Source organism: Diceros bicornis, chromosome 1, assembly GCF_020826845.1.
Source record: "Diceros bicornis minor isolate mBicDic1 chromosome 1, mDicBic1.mat.cur, whole genome shotgun sequence".
Lineage (NCBI taxonomy): Eukaryota > Metazoa > Chordata > Mammalia > Perissodactyla > Rhinocerotidae > Diceros > Diceros bicornis.
In genome coordinates this window covers 36,503,239-36,517,984 of record NC_080740.1, presented here as the reverse complement: position 1 = coordinate 36,517,984, position 14,746 = coordinate 36,503,239, and the positions used below count along the sequence as shown (strand labels likewise).

General features: G+C 36.2%; 1 long non-coding RNA gene across 1 annotated transcript in view; it reads left to right on the top strand.

Annotated features, from left to right (window-relative positions):
• The window catches only part of LOC131404232 (uncharacterized), a 61,431-nt gene that overhangs the window by 4,138 nt on the left and 42,547 nt on the right, over window positions 1-14,746 (top strand). The window lies entirely within an intron of this gene.

The window sequence follows — 14,746 nt, the reverse complement described above, 5'->3', positions numbered from 1 at the left end:
AAAAAACTTAAAACTTTCCTCCCTCCCTCATTCACTGCTCGGGAGCATCTTCCACCCAGCAAAATAGCCTTGAATGGCAGGGCAAACATATAATAGCTTTCCTCTCCTGTTACAATTGGAATTCCTCTGTTAAACAAGGATGGGTCCAGAGTTTGGACCCAATTAGAGTCTTCAGAAAACAAAATAGAAAAGGTGAATAATGTCTCATTATTTTATATATAGTATCTGATATTTATGATTTTTAATACCAAACAAGAAGGACTATGATATCTAATAAAACTAGGGTTCTTCAATGTTTTTGAGTGGAAACTGAATATCATAAAATATCAAGAACTCACAATGACAAGATGATTTTCTGGAACTCTCAGAATAAAAGGGAAAGGGGGCTCCATTAGGCTATTTCTCTTGGTAAGATTTCTACTCTCCATCACAATTCTGGTGTCATTATATGGATATGGGTAAAGTGTTGGATTAGAAAATGATCTGAATTGATAGGAAAAACCTAGAAAGTTGTTTTAATTTGGGAGTTTATAAAATATTTGAGAATACCTCTTTCTCTGAGGCATAATTAGCCTGGTCTTTGCTTGACTGACAGAAGACATGGGAAAAGCCCTGTGTCCAATGAAATCAGTTCTGTCATGCAAATAATTTCTGCTTTAATTTGAATTATACCAGGATCACAGGGGCCATGGCTACTAGAGCGAAAATATAATTAGTAAGTTATTACAATTATAAAGCCATACACTATGTCTGCATGGGGAGTGATACCTTAGCTCCAGTCTTAAATCTAGGTAAGTATCAGAGCCAATATCAAGTTTGGCCTTAAATTTAATGCCGTGTAACAAGACACTGCACAAGCAAACCAAAGAATGTGATGGTTTGCCTAAATAAGGTTCCAAGATGTTGTCCCCAAAGTGCTGAGGAAGCTCACAGACAGTAGTACAATGATGTTATAGAGGAACCAGAGCAGATTCAATGTTATGTTATCTACAATTTTTATCAGACTCAAACTCAACACAAATATCAATGAAGTCATCTGTATTCATAGAACAGCTAAGAAATGGCAGATATTAATCCTACAGAGAAGAAACTATTTTTTGAATACCTCTTCTACAATTCTGTTTCATGTTATTAATATTGAAATGATCTCCTCACAAAAATAAATACTCAAAATAAACCAAAAGTGAGGGAGGAAATAGAAGGAAGCAAAAAGTCATGGTATTTCAGAATCTTTAAGAAAGAAGGGAAGGAGCAGGACTTTGGGAATGAAGGAGTAAGGAGCTGGGCAGACTCTCTCCCAAGAAACACAACAATTTAACTGGTGCAAATTATAAAAAACAAAAAATCATTAATCATTTACTTTCTCTGGAAATCATCCTAAATACATACAGCAAATGGAGAAACATTCATTCAAGAAAACCTACTAAATCTCATCAAGAAGAGTGAGAGTCTGTGGTATTTGAGCCGTGACCCAGTCCATTACACCCATTCCCCAGCTCCTGTGAAGCTCTACCCAGGGCATGTACAGCCAAGAAGACAGGAGCTCCCTCTCCCTCCAACTCCCAGTTTGAAGCTACAGTTTCACCCCAGGAGGAGGAGGCTACTGCATTTCTCATCTCCCCCTCCCATAAGCCCCATGTTGTAGAAGCTCTATTCGAGGCAGGTGAGGCCAACTGGATTGGGTCTGTATTCCCCCACCCAGCTGCCACCTGTAGGGCGAAAGTTCTACCCCAGGTGCTGCAGGCTGAGAATACTGGGGCCCTGATCACCCCTGCCCCTACTCACTCATAGGATGGAAGTTCCACACTGAGAGGGGCAAGGCAAGAAGAAGCAACACTGACAGAACTGAAGAGAGAAACAGGCAATTCAACAATGAGAATCGGAGACTTCATTATCCCACTTCCAATAATGGGTAGAACAACCTGGCAGAAGATGAACAAGGAAATAGAAGACTTGAAGAATTCTATAAACCAACTAGAACTAACAAATCTCTCTAGAACACTCCACTAGACAATAGTAGAACACACATTCTTCTCAAGCACACACAGAACACTCTCCAGAGTAGACAATATGCTAAGCCATAAAACAAACCTCAATAAATTTAATATAATTGAAATAATAGAATGGTATGTTTTCAGACCACATAGGAATTAAATTAGAAATCAATAACTGAAGGAAACTTGGGAAATTGACAAATATCTGGAAATCATCACACTAATAACCAATTGGTCAGAGAAGAAATTACGAGCGATACTAGAAACTATTTTGAGATGAATGAAAATGAAAATACAAAATAAAACTTATGGGATACAGCTAAATCATTGCTCAGAGTAAAACTTATAGCTGTAAATGCCTGTATTAACAAAGAAGAAAGATCTCAATGAATAACCTTATGTTCCATCCTAAGAAACTAGAAAAATAAGAACACAAAGCAAGCAGAAAGAAGACGACAATAACTATTAGAGTAGAAATAAATGAAATAGAGAATAAAAATATAATAGAGAACATCAACAAAACCAAAAGTTTGTTCTTTGAAAAGATTGAAAAAGTTGACAAATCTTTTGCTAGAATGATCAACAAAAAAAGAGAGTAGATGCAAATTACCAAAATCAGGAACAAAATCAGTACGTGATTACCAACCTTACGGAAATAGAACACATTATAAGAGAATACTATGTATAACTGTATGCCGACAAATCAGATAACTTAGATTAAATGGACAAATTCCTAGAAAAACACAAATTACCAAAACTGACTCAAGAATAAAAAGAAAATCTTAGTAGGCCAATGGTGAACAAAAAGATAGAATTAGTCACTTAAAAACTTCCCACCAAGAAAAGTCCAGGCCCAGCTGGGCCATTGGTGAATTCTACCAAGTATTCAAAAAAAAAAAAAAAAAATTAATACCAGTCCTTTACAAACTCTCCCAAAAAAATAGAACAGGAGGGAACACTTCCCAACTCATCCTATGATACTAGTATTACTCTGATACAAAAGACATCATAAGAAATGAAAACTACAGAATAATATCCCTTATGAATATAAAAGCAAAAATCCTAAACAAAATACCAACAAAGTGAATCCCACCACATATAAAAAATACAATATACCAAGGCCAAGTGGAAATTATACTAGGAATGCAAGCCTGGTTTAACATCTGAAAATCAATTATATAATCACTATATTAATAGCATAAAGGGCAAAAATCATATAATCATCACAATAGAGACAAAAGAAGTATCTAACAAACTCCAGTACTCACTCACAATAAAAACACTCAGCTAACTAGGATTAGAAGGAAACACCCTGATACAAGGCATCTACAAAAAACCTGTAGCTAACATATATTTAATGGTGAAAGAAAAAAATGAATGCTTGCTTTCCCCCTAAGATCAGGAAGAAGATAAGAATGTCTGTTCTCACCACTTCTATTCAACATTGTACTGGAGGTTCTAGTCATAGTAATTAGAAAACAAAAGAAATAAAAGGCATCTAGATTGGAAAGGAAGAAGTGAAACTCTCTCTATTCGTAGATGACACGATCTCGTACATAGAAAATCCTAAAGAATCCACTAAAACACTATCAGAACTAATAAACAAGTTCAGGAAAGTTCTAGCGGAAATGATAAGTTACAAAAATCTATTAAATTTATATACACTAACAATGAAAAATCCAAAAATGAAATGAAAACAATTCCATTTACAGTGGCATCAAAAAGAATAAAATGCTTATATATGCATTCTACAAAAGAAGTACAAAATATATCCTTAAAACTCCAAAATGTTGTTAAAAGAAATTAAAGGTCTAAATAAACGGAAAGACATCTCATATTCATGGATCAAAAAATAAAATACAGTTAAAAATTACAATTGCAATTCTTAAATTGATTTGCAGGTTCAATGCAAGCCATATTAAAATTCCAGATGGCATTTTTTTTTGCAGAAATTGACAAACTGATGTATGAGTTAAAATTCATATATAAAGGCAAGGAACCCAGAAGAGCTAAAACAATCTTGAAAAATAAGAACAAAGTTGGAGGACTCACCCTTTTTTTGTGTGTGTGAGGAGATCAGCCCTGTCTGTGCTAACATCCGCCAATCCTCCTCTTTTTTTGCTGAGGAAGACAGCCCTGGGCTAACATCCGTCCCCATCTTCCTCCACTTTATATGGGACGCCGCCACAGCATGGCTTGCCAAGCAGTGCGTCGGTGCGCGCCCGGGGTTTCGAACCAGCGAAGCCCGGGCCGCCGCAGCGGAGCGCGCGCACTTAACCGCTTGCGCCACCGGGCGGGCCCTGGAGGACTCACCCTTTTTGATTTCAAAGCTTACCACAAAGCTCCAACTGTAAATACAATGGGTCACTGCTGTAAAGATAGACATATAGATCAATGAAGCAGAATTGAAAGTCTAAAAATAAATCCTTACATTATGGTCAACTGATTTTGCACAAGGGTACAAAGATAATTGAATGGGGAAAGAATAGTCTTCTCAACAAATGGCGCTGGGAGAACTGGATAGCCACATGCAAAAGAATAAAACTGGGCTCCTTCCTTACATCATACACAAAATTTAACTAAAAATTGATCATAGACCTAAATGTAAGAGCTAAAATGATAAAACTCTTAGAAGAAAACAAAGAGTTACTTTGGGCTAGGTAATGGTTTCTTAAATGTGACACCAAAAACACAAGTGATAAAAGAAAAAAACAGATAAATTAGACTATACCAAAATTAAAAACTTTTATCCTGAGAATAATAACATCAAGAAAGTGAAATGACAACCCACTGAACAGGAGAAAACACTTGCAAAGAATATATTTGATAAAGGATTTGTATTCAGAATATACAAAGAACCCTTACAACTCAATAATAAAAAGACAACCCAATTTAAAAATAGGCAAAGGATCTGAAAAGACTTGCCTCCAAGAAAGATACACAAATAGCCAATAAACATGTGAAACAATGTTCAACAACATTTTCCATCAGGGAAATGTAAATCAAAACCACAATGAGTTATTACTTCACTTCACTAGGATAGCTATAATAAAAAAAAGGGAGACAACATTAAGTATTGGGGAAAAGGTGGAGAAATTGGAATCCTCACATGCTAGTAGGAGTGTAAAATGATGTAATCACTTTGAGTTTAGTAGTTCCTCAAATGGCTAAACAAAGAGAGACCATAAGACCCAACAATTCCACTCCTAGGTATCAACCCAAGAGAAACGAAAACATACATTCACACAAAAACTTGTGCATGAATGTTCATAGCAATATCCTTCATACAAACTAAAAAGTGACCATTAACAGATGAATGGATAAATAAAACATGCTATATTCATACAATGGAATATTATTCAGCCATAAGAAGACATTAAGTACTGATACATACTACAACATAGATGAAACTTGAAAACAGGCTAAGTGAAAGAAGCCAGTTACAAAAGACCACATATTGTATGACTTCTTTTATATGAAATATCCAGAAGAGACACATCTGTAGAGACCTGAACTAAATTGGTAGTTGCCTAGAGCAGAGGGAGTGGGAGAAAGGGAGGAATGGGGAGTGACTACTAATGGATATGGATTTCTTTTGACGAGGATGAACGTGTTCCAAAATTATATTGTGGTGATGGTAGCACAACCCTGTGGACATACTAATAAATGTTGACTTTTACACTTTAAATGGATAAATTGTACAGCATGTGAATTATATCTCAATAACATTGTTTAGAATTTTTTAAAGAAAGTAAAAAAAATCACACATTTTCATGCTGCACACACCTCCAAAAATAAAATATCTTTTCTCATTTCTGTGTTGCTAGAACTTGAAACCCAGGACAGGGACAGTCCTGAATCAGGGAGGCTGGCTGGAGTTAGAGGACATTAGGTTTTCAATGTTTAGAGACTGATGCATAGAACTTCAAAGGAATAAGCTTATTTTCCTTTACTGCAGACAGAACAACCAACCAACCCTCTCGACCAAGAAAAAACCCCACATATTTCTGAAGAAATTTCCTTGGTTATGGCTTTGGTTTGGAAGAATCTCAACCTGTTTTATATAGCTCTTTTTAATCAGCCAAGAGGATGCTATTAAGAGAGGAATCTGAACAGCACTAAATCAAAGGATTGTCCTGGTTTGCTGGAACACAATTATGTGATGAAAGCTTGGGGTTTCTGGGGATTTGGGTGAATTGAGGACTTCGGGGCAACGAGTGTTGGTACTGAGTGTGTCCGTACCCATGCTGTGTTCTTTGCATAACCTGTTTCTATTTGCCCAGGGCAATTCTCCAGCAATATTAGAGCAAAACATGAGGGCATGATTGAACAAGGCTAGTTCCCTCTTCCAAGGAATCAAAGGCCCAGAGATCTACATTGAGCTTAGCTCAGTGTAGATCTCAGAAAATGCAGTTAGTCATGGAGGAGAGGCATTGAGGAGCAGGATGACGAAAGAAGGAGCCAAAACCAGGTTGGCAGACAAAAGAGAGGACACCCAGTTAAACCTAAATTTCCAATAAACAATAAACTTTTTTTAGCATAAATATATCCCAAATACTGCACGGGACATATTTTTATTTGCTAAATTTGTGTATTTGTATTTATATTTGCTAAATATGGCAACTCTAATCCAGTGGACAAAGCTAGTTAATGAAACATCTTTACAACCACTTGGCAATTACAAAGGCTGGGAAGAGGGAGAAGCTCTCAGGAGATGGAGATTGGGAGAAAAGGAGAGGAAAGCTAGGGGCAAAGTTTGGAAGAGCCTACAGCAGCAGATGGTTAGAGAATTTTGTAGCTCAGTTTCACAGCCTCAGGTAAAGAAATCATTAAAGATACCTATCCACTATGGGCAGAACATAGGATGATCCCAATTATTTCATGACATGAAACTCATTATATAAACACTCAAGAACCTCCCTGAGCCATATGAAGATTATTCCCAGCTAAAATATGACCATTGGCAATAGTTGCAAGAACCTGCTACCTTCAGGGACTCCCGAATGATGGCACTTTTTGACTTGACCTCTCAAAAGCATAAAGTCCTATATTCCCACCCCTGATGACCCTGAGCAATCTCTAATGCAGCTATCCCGTGAAATCTTCCTCAAAGAAATAGAAATGATATGATACTTCCATTGCCAGCTGAAGTCCTCAAAAGCAATAGGAGAATGAGAAAAGGCAAAGCTAGTGATGTCCATGCAGACATGGAGAATGAGGAGTCCCCAAGAACTTGGAAATAAAGGTGAGTACCCTCAAAGCTAAACTAGGAAAATCTACCCTAAATCAGTGTGATTTGCCACTTGGGGGAGTAAACCAAGAGATGACTTGTAATGTGTCACTGAAGCATTAGAGAGCAACCAAAAAATTAAAAGTGATGTGAGTGTGACCTCAAGAAGGTAGACATGGAATGTGAGTGTAATTTATAGTGTGAATATAATGGAATTCGTCAAACATGGAAGCCTGAATAAATAAATTCAGAAGGAAAAGCTGGCAGTGTCCATCACAGCAATGTCCTAAAAATACATATCTTGGCTAAGCATACAGAAGTATCATGATTTGTTTGGCTGGTAGCTTTCCATGAGCCTTGTGAATAAGGTGAAAATGTGTTGCTCAGGCTGACCTGAGTATTCAGGTCACTGTAAACAATAGCCTATACTCGGGCTTGTGTACATTAGCCGCTGGGAGTTGGGTTAAATGTGAATCCATCCCTGAGAGGCAGATCCACTCTCACCACATTAATAAACCAATCAGGTTTCACTGTCTGGAACACTTAAGGTGATCTTCTGGGCTCCCGTGAATGGCCTAAGGAAGCCTTTGGTGACTTGTCCAAACAGCCAGCCAGCCTTCTCAGGGCAATACCTCAGGGCTCATTGCCTATCTCCTTCAAACAGAAATGCACAGAGTTCCTCGCCTAAAAGACATTCCCTAAATTCACATGATATTGTCTTTATATCACATTGCCTAATTCTCCCTCAATCCTGGTCAGCAACACATCCAGTGTGGATGTGTTGCAGCTCAGAATCTAGAACTAACATGTCTGTGTTCTGACTCCTGTAGTGGCCTAGCCGTAACAAAGATTATCAATTAACCATAGACCCATCTCTGTTTCATTTGTAAATGCTCATGACCTAAATTGTAATGGGGGGTTTTTTGGATGAATTAAATGAACCACTTCTTCTCACGTATCACACTACATAAAAGCTTTTGTTAGGTTGAGGCTGACCTCTTAATTGTGAATGGCTCTTGTCAAAAACCATGGAGTTGCAAGAGGAGGGCAAAGGGGAAGAGTTAGACAACTATCTGATTTTAGAGGTTAGGTCCCCTAGTTATTGCAGACAGACACTCTGAGCCGTAAATAAGGTATGAGAATGCTTTGGGTGGAAGAACAAACGCCTCTTAAATAAAAGATTGCTACCAGCAGGGAGGTAACACATCTCTAACAGTAGTTTCTAAACTCTTCTAACTCTTGATCTTCACCTGTCAAAGACTTATATAAGCTTCATACCTTATGTACGCACTGAAAAATGAAGTTCAAATTTACCAGTAAGTCATATAATGATACTAGTAACAACAGCTAGCACTTACTGAGGATTTATAGTGTGGCAGACACTCGGCTAAGCTCTTTACGTCTATGTCTTGACATGTTCACACTTAAAGAATCAGGACTGTCACCATGGATGTGTTTGGAGCACTTCACTCCAGTCTGTAATATTCATGACGACTGTGTTGCTAGCTTCATGATTTCATCCTAAAATAGTCTGATCATCTCCTTTGAGATCGATAACCTTAGGCTCCATGAGTGTAGAAGGGGGCTATGGAGAATAACAGCTTTCTCCTTCCCTACCCTATCATCTTTCTCTAATCAGTATCTAATCAAAATCACTGCAAGCATATGAAATTACCACAACTGCTCCATTCTGTTTCTTTAATATATTTTTTCTCTTATTTTATTTCAATTATTATTAAATATTTCAAAGTTAAAAATGAGTAAAGATGGTAATATTTTTAAAAATCTATATACTCATCGTTCAGAATTAATGTGTTAACATTTGATCATATTTACTTGCCTTTTTTTTTTTTTTTTTGGTGAGGAAGATTGGATCTGAGCTAACGTCTGTTGCCAATCCTCCCCTTTTTGCTTGAGGAAGATTGGCCCTGAGCTAACATCTTTGCCAATCTTCCTCCAGTTTGTATGTGGGTCACCATCACAGCATGGCTTGCCAAGTGGTGTAGTTCTGAGCCAGGGATCCAAACACGAGAACCCTGGGCTGCCAAAGTGGAAAGTGCCGAACTTAACCACTATGCCACCAGGCTGACCCTTTACTCTTATTTTTTTAAAAATAATATATTAAAGACATAGCAGAAACTCACTATATATTTTTAAAAGTTTTCTTACATATTTCTATACTTAAAAAATGTACATATTAATAAACAATATACAAAATAGTTTTTTGTGTTTATAAAAATAGACAAAGTATATTATATGATATGCATGGCCCTACAACTTGCTTTTTTTTCACTCAACATTACTTTTTGGGCTGTATGTATGCTGAGTCATATAGATTAAATTTATTAACCCTAAAAATTTCAATTATATGAATATGCCACTACTTATTTTTCTATTCATCAATTTGATTCCTGATGGTTTATTTCGGTTGCTTTCAATCTGGGTTGATTACAAGTAGAACAGCAGTGAAGATACGCAAGAATTTCCCTAATGTATCTTCCTAGCAGTGGGATTGCTGGGTCATAAGGTATTAGGTATGTACATCTTCAGCCTGTTTTGTGGGGATTAACTGAGTTAATATATTAAAGTGATTAGCAGTGCTCGGCAGGAAACAAGTGCCTGTTAACATTTCAGGTGTAGTGGCTACAGATGTTTTACATTTTGATGCAAACTATCAATCTTTTTTTGTTTTTTTTTTTTTGGCATCTTGTCTTAGAGAATTCTTTCCCTACTATGATGTTATAATGATATGCTTCTACATTTATTGTTAAGTTTTTGAACTTTTATTTTTCATTTTGAGATTTTTAATTCATTTGTAATTTATTCTAGTGTATGCTGTGAGCTAAAACAGTAACTTTTTATGAAAGATAAGCAATCATCACAAACCCCTATCTTATCCCCAACTGACTGGCAATGCTATCTTCATCATATTGTGTGATTCCATGTGTGTGTGTGGTGTCTCTCTGGGCTCTCTATTCAATACCATTGGAATAAATGTTTACATTCTTAATCTCAGTGAGCCTCAGTTTCATTTATAAAATGGAGATAAAATCATATCTATTTCATAGGTTCCTGAGAATTAAATAAATTAACATATGCAGAGTTCTTAGAATAGGTATACAGTAAGTAAAACATACAAGTTAGCTACTGTACTAGTTAATTTTATGTCAGTTTGAGGCCATGGAGTGCCCAGATAATTGGTCAAACGTTATTCTGGACATGTCTGTAAGAGTGTTTTTGGACAAGATTAACATTTGAATCAGTAGACTGAGTAAAGCAGATTGCCGTTCCTCATGTGGGTGGCCCTCACTCAATCAACGGAAGACCTGACTAGAACAAAAAGGCTGAGTAAGAAAGAACTTCTGCTCGATGGGCTGAGCTGGGACATCAGTCTTCTCCTGCACTCAGACTGGAACTTACACCATCAGCTTTTGAGTGCAGAATGGAATTACACCGTTGACTCTCCCACCTCTCCAGCTTGCTGACTGTAGATCTTGGGACTTCTCAGCCTCCATAATTTTATGAGCTAATTTATTATAAGAACTCTCAATCAATCTCTGTCTCTCTCTCTCCCCCTCTCTGTATATCTCTATTAGTTCTATTTCTCTGGAGAACTCTAAGTTTACGATTTTTTTGATAGAGCAAGTTTTCTTTATTATTCAAAACTTTCTTCACTTCCTTAGACCTTCATTCTTTCACATGACTTTTGGAATCAGATTTTCAAATTTCTAAAAATTCCCTGGGGATTTGAATCAGAAATGCAATGAGTTCACAGATTTAAGAGAATTGAAATTTTGCAACGCTGAGTCTGACCTCCGTAAATAGGTTATATCCCTCCCACTTTTCTTTTTTGAGCTTTATTTTTTCAATATTCTAATTTTCCACATGAACTAATACAGTTTCTATAAGATTTGTTCCTAGTTACCGTTTTTTTTTTACTATTATAAATGAAATTTTTTTTACAAATTCATTTTTGTTACTGTATAGGAATTCTGCCAAGTTTTATATATGAATCTTGCATTCAACAAGCTTGCTGAATTTTTTTATTAGTGTTAATAATTTATTTGTTTGGTACCCTGAACGTTCTGTGCACACATTGTTTAAACTGCAGTTGATACCAGGATTGTCTTTTTTTTCTATACATTTTTATTATTCTTGTCTTTTTGCATTGTTTAAGATTTCCAGTGAAACTTTTATCAATGTCCTAGCCTTCTGAAACATATATGATATAATGTTTGCCTTTACTGCCCCGAGAAACATGCTATAAGAAATAGGTCTGTAGCCATTTGTCTAGTTAATTGCTCTGATTTGAAAGATTCAGGAGGGCCAAATGGTTACAACCTGGACTAGGCCCCCAGTTTAAGTCCCTAAGGTGCCAGGAAGACTGGAGCCCTATCTCCCTCGGTATTTACATTTCAAAGGGTATGAACGCCAAACCTTGAACATATCTCTAGGTCTTAAAAGCCAGAGACACTAGCCATTTATCCGGCCCTCGGAAACACATATTTACATTCCAAAAGGTTAGACTGAGAATCCAGGATCCTTTCCATCCCCTCTCAAATGAGTAAAAATATATTTCTTTCCTTTCCTGAGGGAAGCAGGGTGGCTCTCTCTCTCCTGTATATAGAAGGAGTAAATCTATTGTTCTCCATCCCTCACCTATGGAGTGTTAGGCTACTCATGGAGGAGGTTTCTCTATCTGGCTTTTTTGTGTTATCCCAGGGATGAAAGGGGGAGAAGAAGTTATACGCTTATTATTTACTATAAGATAATTAATAATAAATCTGTCTCTCATCCAGAACACTTCATAGGCCATTCAGGATAAAATTAATAAACATGAATGTTAAAAACTCACCACGTTAATAGATTTTTCTATTGTTAATTCACTTCTGCCTTCCCAAGACAAACCCTAATTGATGATATTTAATTTAAATATTTTTCATGTTCAATGTGCCAACATTATATTTAGAACTTCTGCATCAATGTTCATATAGAGATTATCTTGTGATTTTATTTCCTTATTTTGTCATTTGGTATTAAGGTTACACTGACTTTATAAATGGTTGGTAGTTTTAGGTTCTTTCTCTGTGACAGTTTGCACAAAATAAAAATCATCTCTCTAGAAGGATCGTTTAATGCATTCTGTAATACCACCTTAGTCTGGTGTTTTGATGGGGGAGGGCAAAGGGCAACTAATACAAAATCTTTAGTGCTTGTAGTTTATTTTCTTCTTACGTCAATTCTTATCATTTATAGTTTCCAAATAAGTTGTTCACAATTATTGTCATAACGTTTTATAGTAGTTTGTAAGACCAACATGATTATCCTTGTGGACTGCCAACTTTAGTCCACAGGCACCTTTCTGGCTTTGCATTAATTTTTGTATCTGAGATCTTTGCTTTTTTGCTTTTGAGCTCAGATTTACTTATTTATTTACTTACCTACTTACTATTTATATTTTATCCAGCCTTTGATGTGTTTGGAACATGAATGATATTTCTTATATCAGCTTACTCTTTCATATTGATCAGAAAACTGCACTTCCTTTCCTCTCAATGACTGTGTTTTTAGCTCCTTTTCTCAGCTTTTTATCCCAGTTTCTGGCGAGTTAATGTGAAAATATACTTTTTCAAGTACTGTCAGTCCAGCACTTTTTCATCTGGTTTTTCTGAGGTTGGTGTACTGTAGCCATATTACCAGGGCTATCTGATGACACCAAATTGCTAGGCAAAAAAACGTTTATTAACATGTACTTATTTGGCATAACTGGTCATAGAACTAAACTGTAACTTTCCACTGAGAGATGACATTTAAGCCTGCAGAAACTCCACAATTCCTCAGTCAAAGGAAAGAGAAAGGAAATTCACATTACATGTGCTGGGAATTGAATAATTAATCAGCAACATGAAAAATACAGAGAAATGAACAATATAAATCAGGTTGCACTCATTCTGCTCTAAAAACTTAGGCCTTAGCTACAGAGTTCATCTGAACTATCACATACGAATCAAAACTTTCCATTGTCTTCCTCATGCAGTCACCATTATACTTCAGCTTGTTCCCAACGCCATGGTCTTCAACCAGATCAAACCAAACATTTTACCCAAACCTGCTGATGAGCACCTGTTAGCATAATCCTTTTGCTTTGGCTCCTCCTTGTCATTAGTCAAATGCCTTAAATTCTAAGCAATCATCCGAATTTTGCTGATGAATAAAATGCAAGTCTCATTTCCCTACTGAATCAATTACTGTCTTATTTTTCAAGATTGTCATATGGCCTATAGTAATATTCACATATAAGGATGAATAGAATCTTAGGTCTGATAATTATGCTTAACATTTCTTTTTTTTTTTTTGCAAGAGGAAATTTAGGCTAAGAAAGGTTCAATAACTTGCACTGGGACACATACATGTAGACAATGGCAGAGCAGACCTTGAACTTAGTTCTCCTCACTCCTAGTCCTGTGCTTTTCCCACTGTTTCATGTTTCCCCTCTTTCCTTTTTCCCTTTTTTAACTTTAGCATTCTGAATCACCTAGAAGACAGTACAAGAGGCTCATGGGAATTAAGAGCCATACGTATTTGCCAACAACCACCAATCTTTTTAAAAACTGAAATCAAGTCTTATATTGCAGCATTTAATTTAAAGACTGAAAATGGCCTTGCTAGACTCGAGTAGATTTATGGCTCTTTATAATTAAAAATGTCTGTTGTAAACAAGAGAGTTTAAATGATTGCTGCTAAGTAATGCACAGACATGTTACAAAAACAAAAAAACTTATACCCAATGAATATTATACCTATTACAAAATCAAATCGAAAAGTAGTTGTTTTAGTGATAATCTGAAACCTCAGGAATTACGGGTTAATATGGTAAGGAGAAAGGGGGCAATTAAATAACATTATTTGAGTGCCTATTTTGGCAGCAGGGAGTAGTAAACATTTTGCATCATTTAGCTCAGTTAATCTTAAAACAAAAGGGAATCACCAGAACTTCACTAGCTAGTTATACTGACTTAATTAAAACATTAGCATATATTCTTAAATATAAGCAAGCATCCTTAACTTTGTAGCCACAGGTAAATTTGATGAAAATGTCACAGCAGACAGCTATGCTATAATAATATTCTAGAGTATAATTCATACTGGGCATTATAAAATTTTCTCAATAATTTTGAAGAAATAGCATACAGTTTGTTCATGACTGTAGAATTTGCAATCAAAACACCTTTGGGTTCCAAACATTTTTCTCAATATATATCTTCTTAGAATATTTTCATCTGGTTAAATTGCTTTATTTGACTGGCACTGCCAGGAATTTATCAACATTGTAACCAATCTGATAACATTTTGCGTTTTACCAGTTATGCAATCACCTCTGAATTCCTCACCAATCAAAGCATTTCCAAAAGCTCTGGGATAATCCTGATCATTTACAGCATTTATTTATCAGCTAGACATTGTTTCTAGAAAACTATGGTACTCTGAGTACTTTGTAGTAAAGATGAGCTCTGCACCTTTC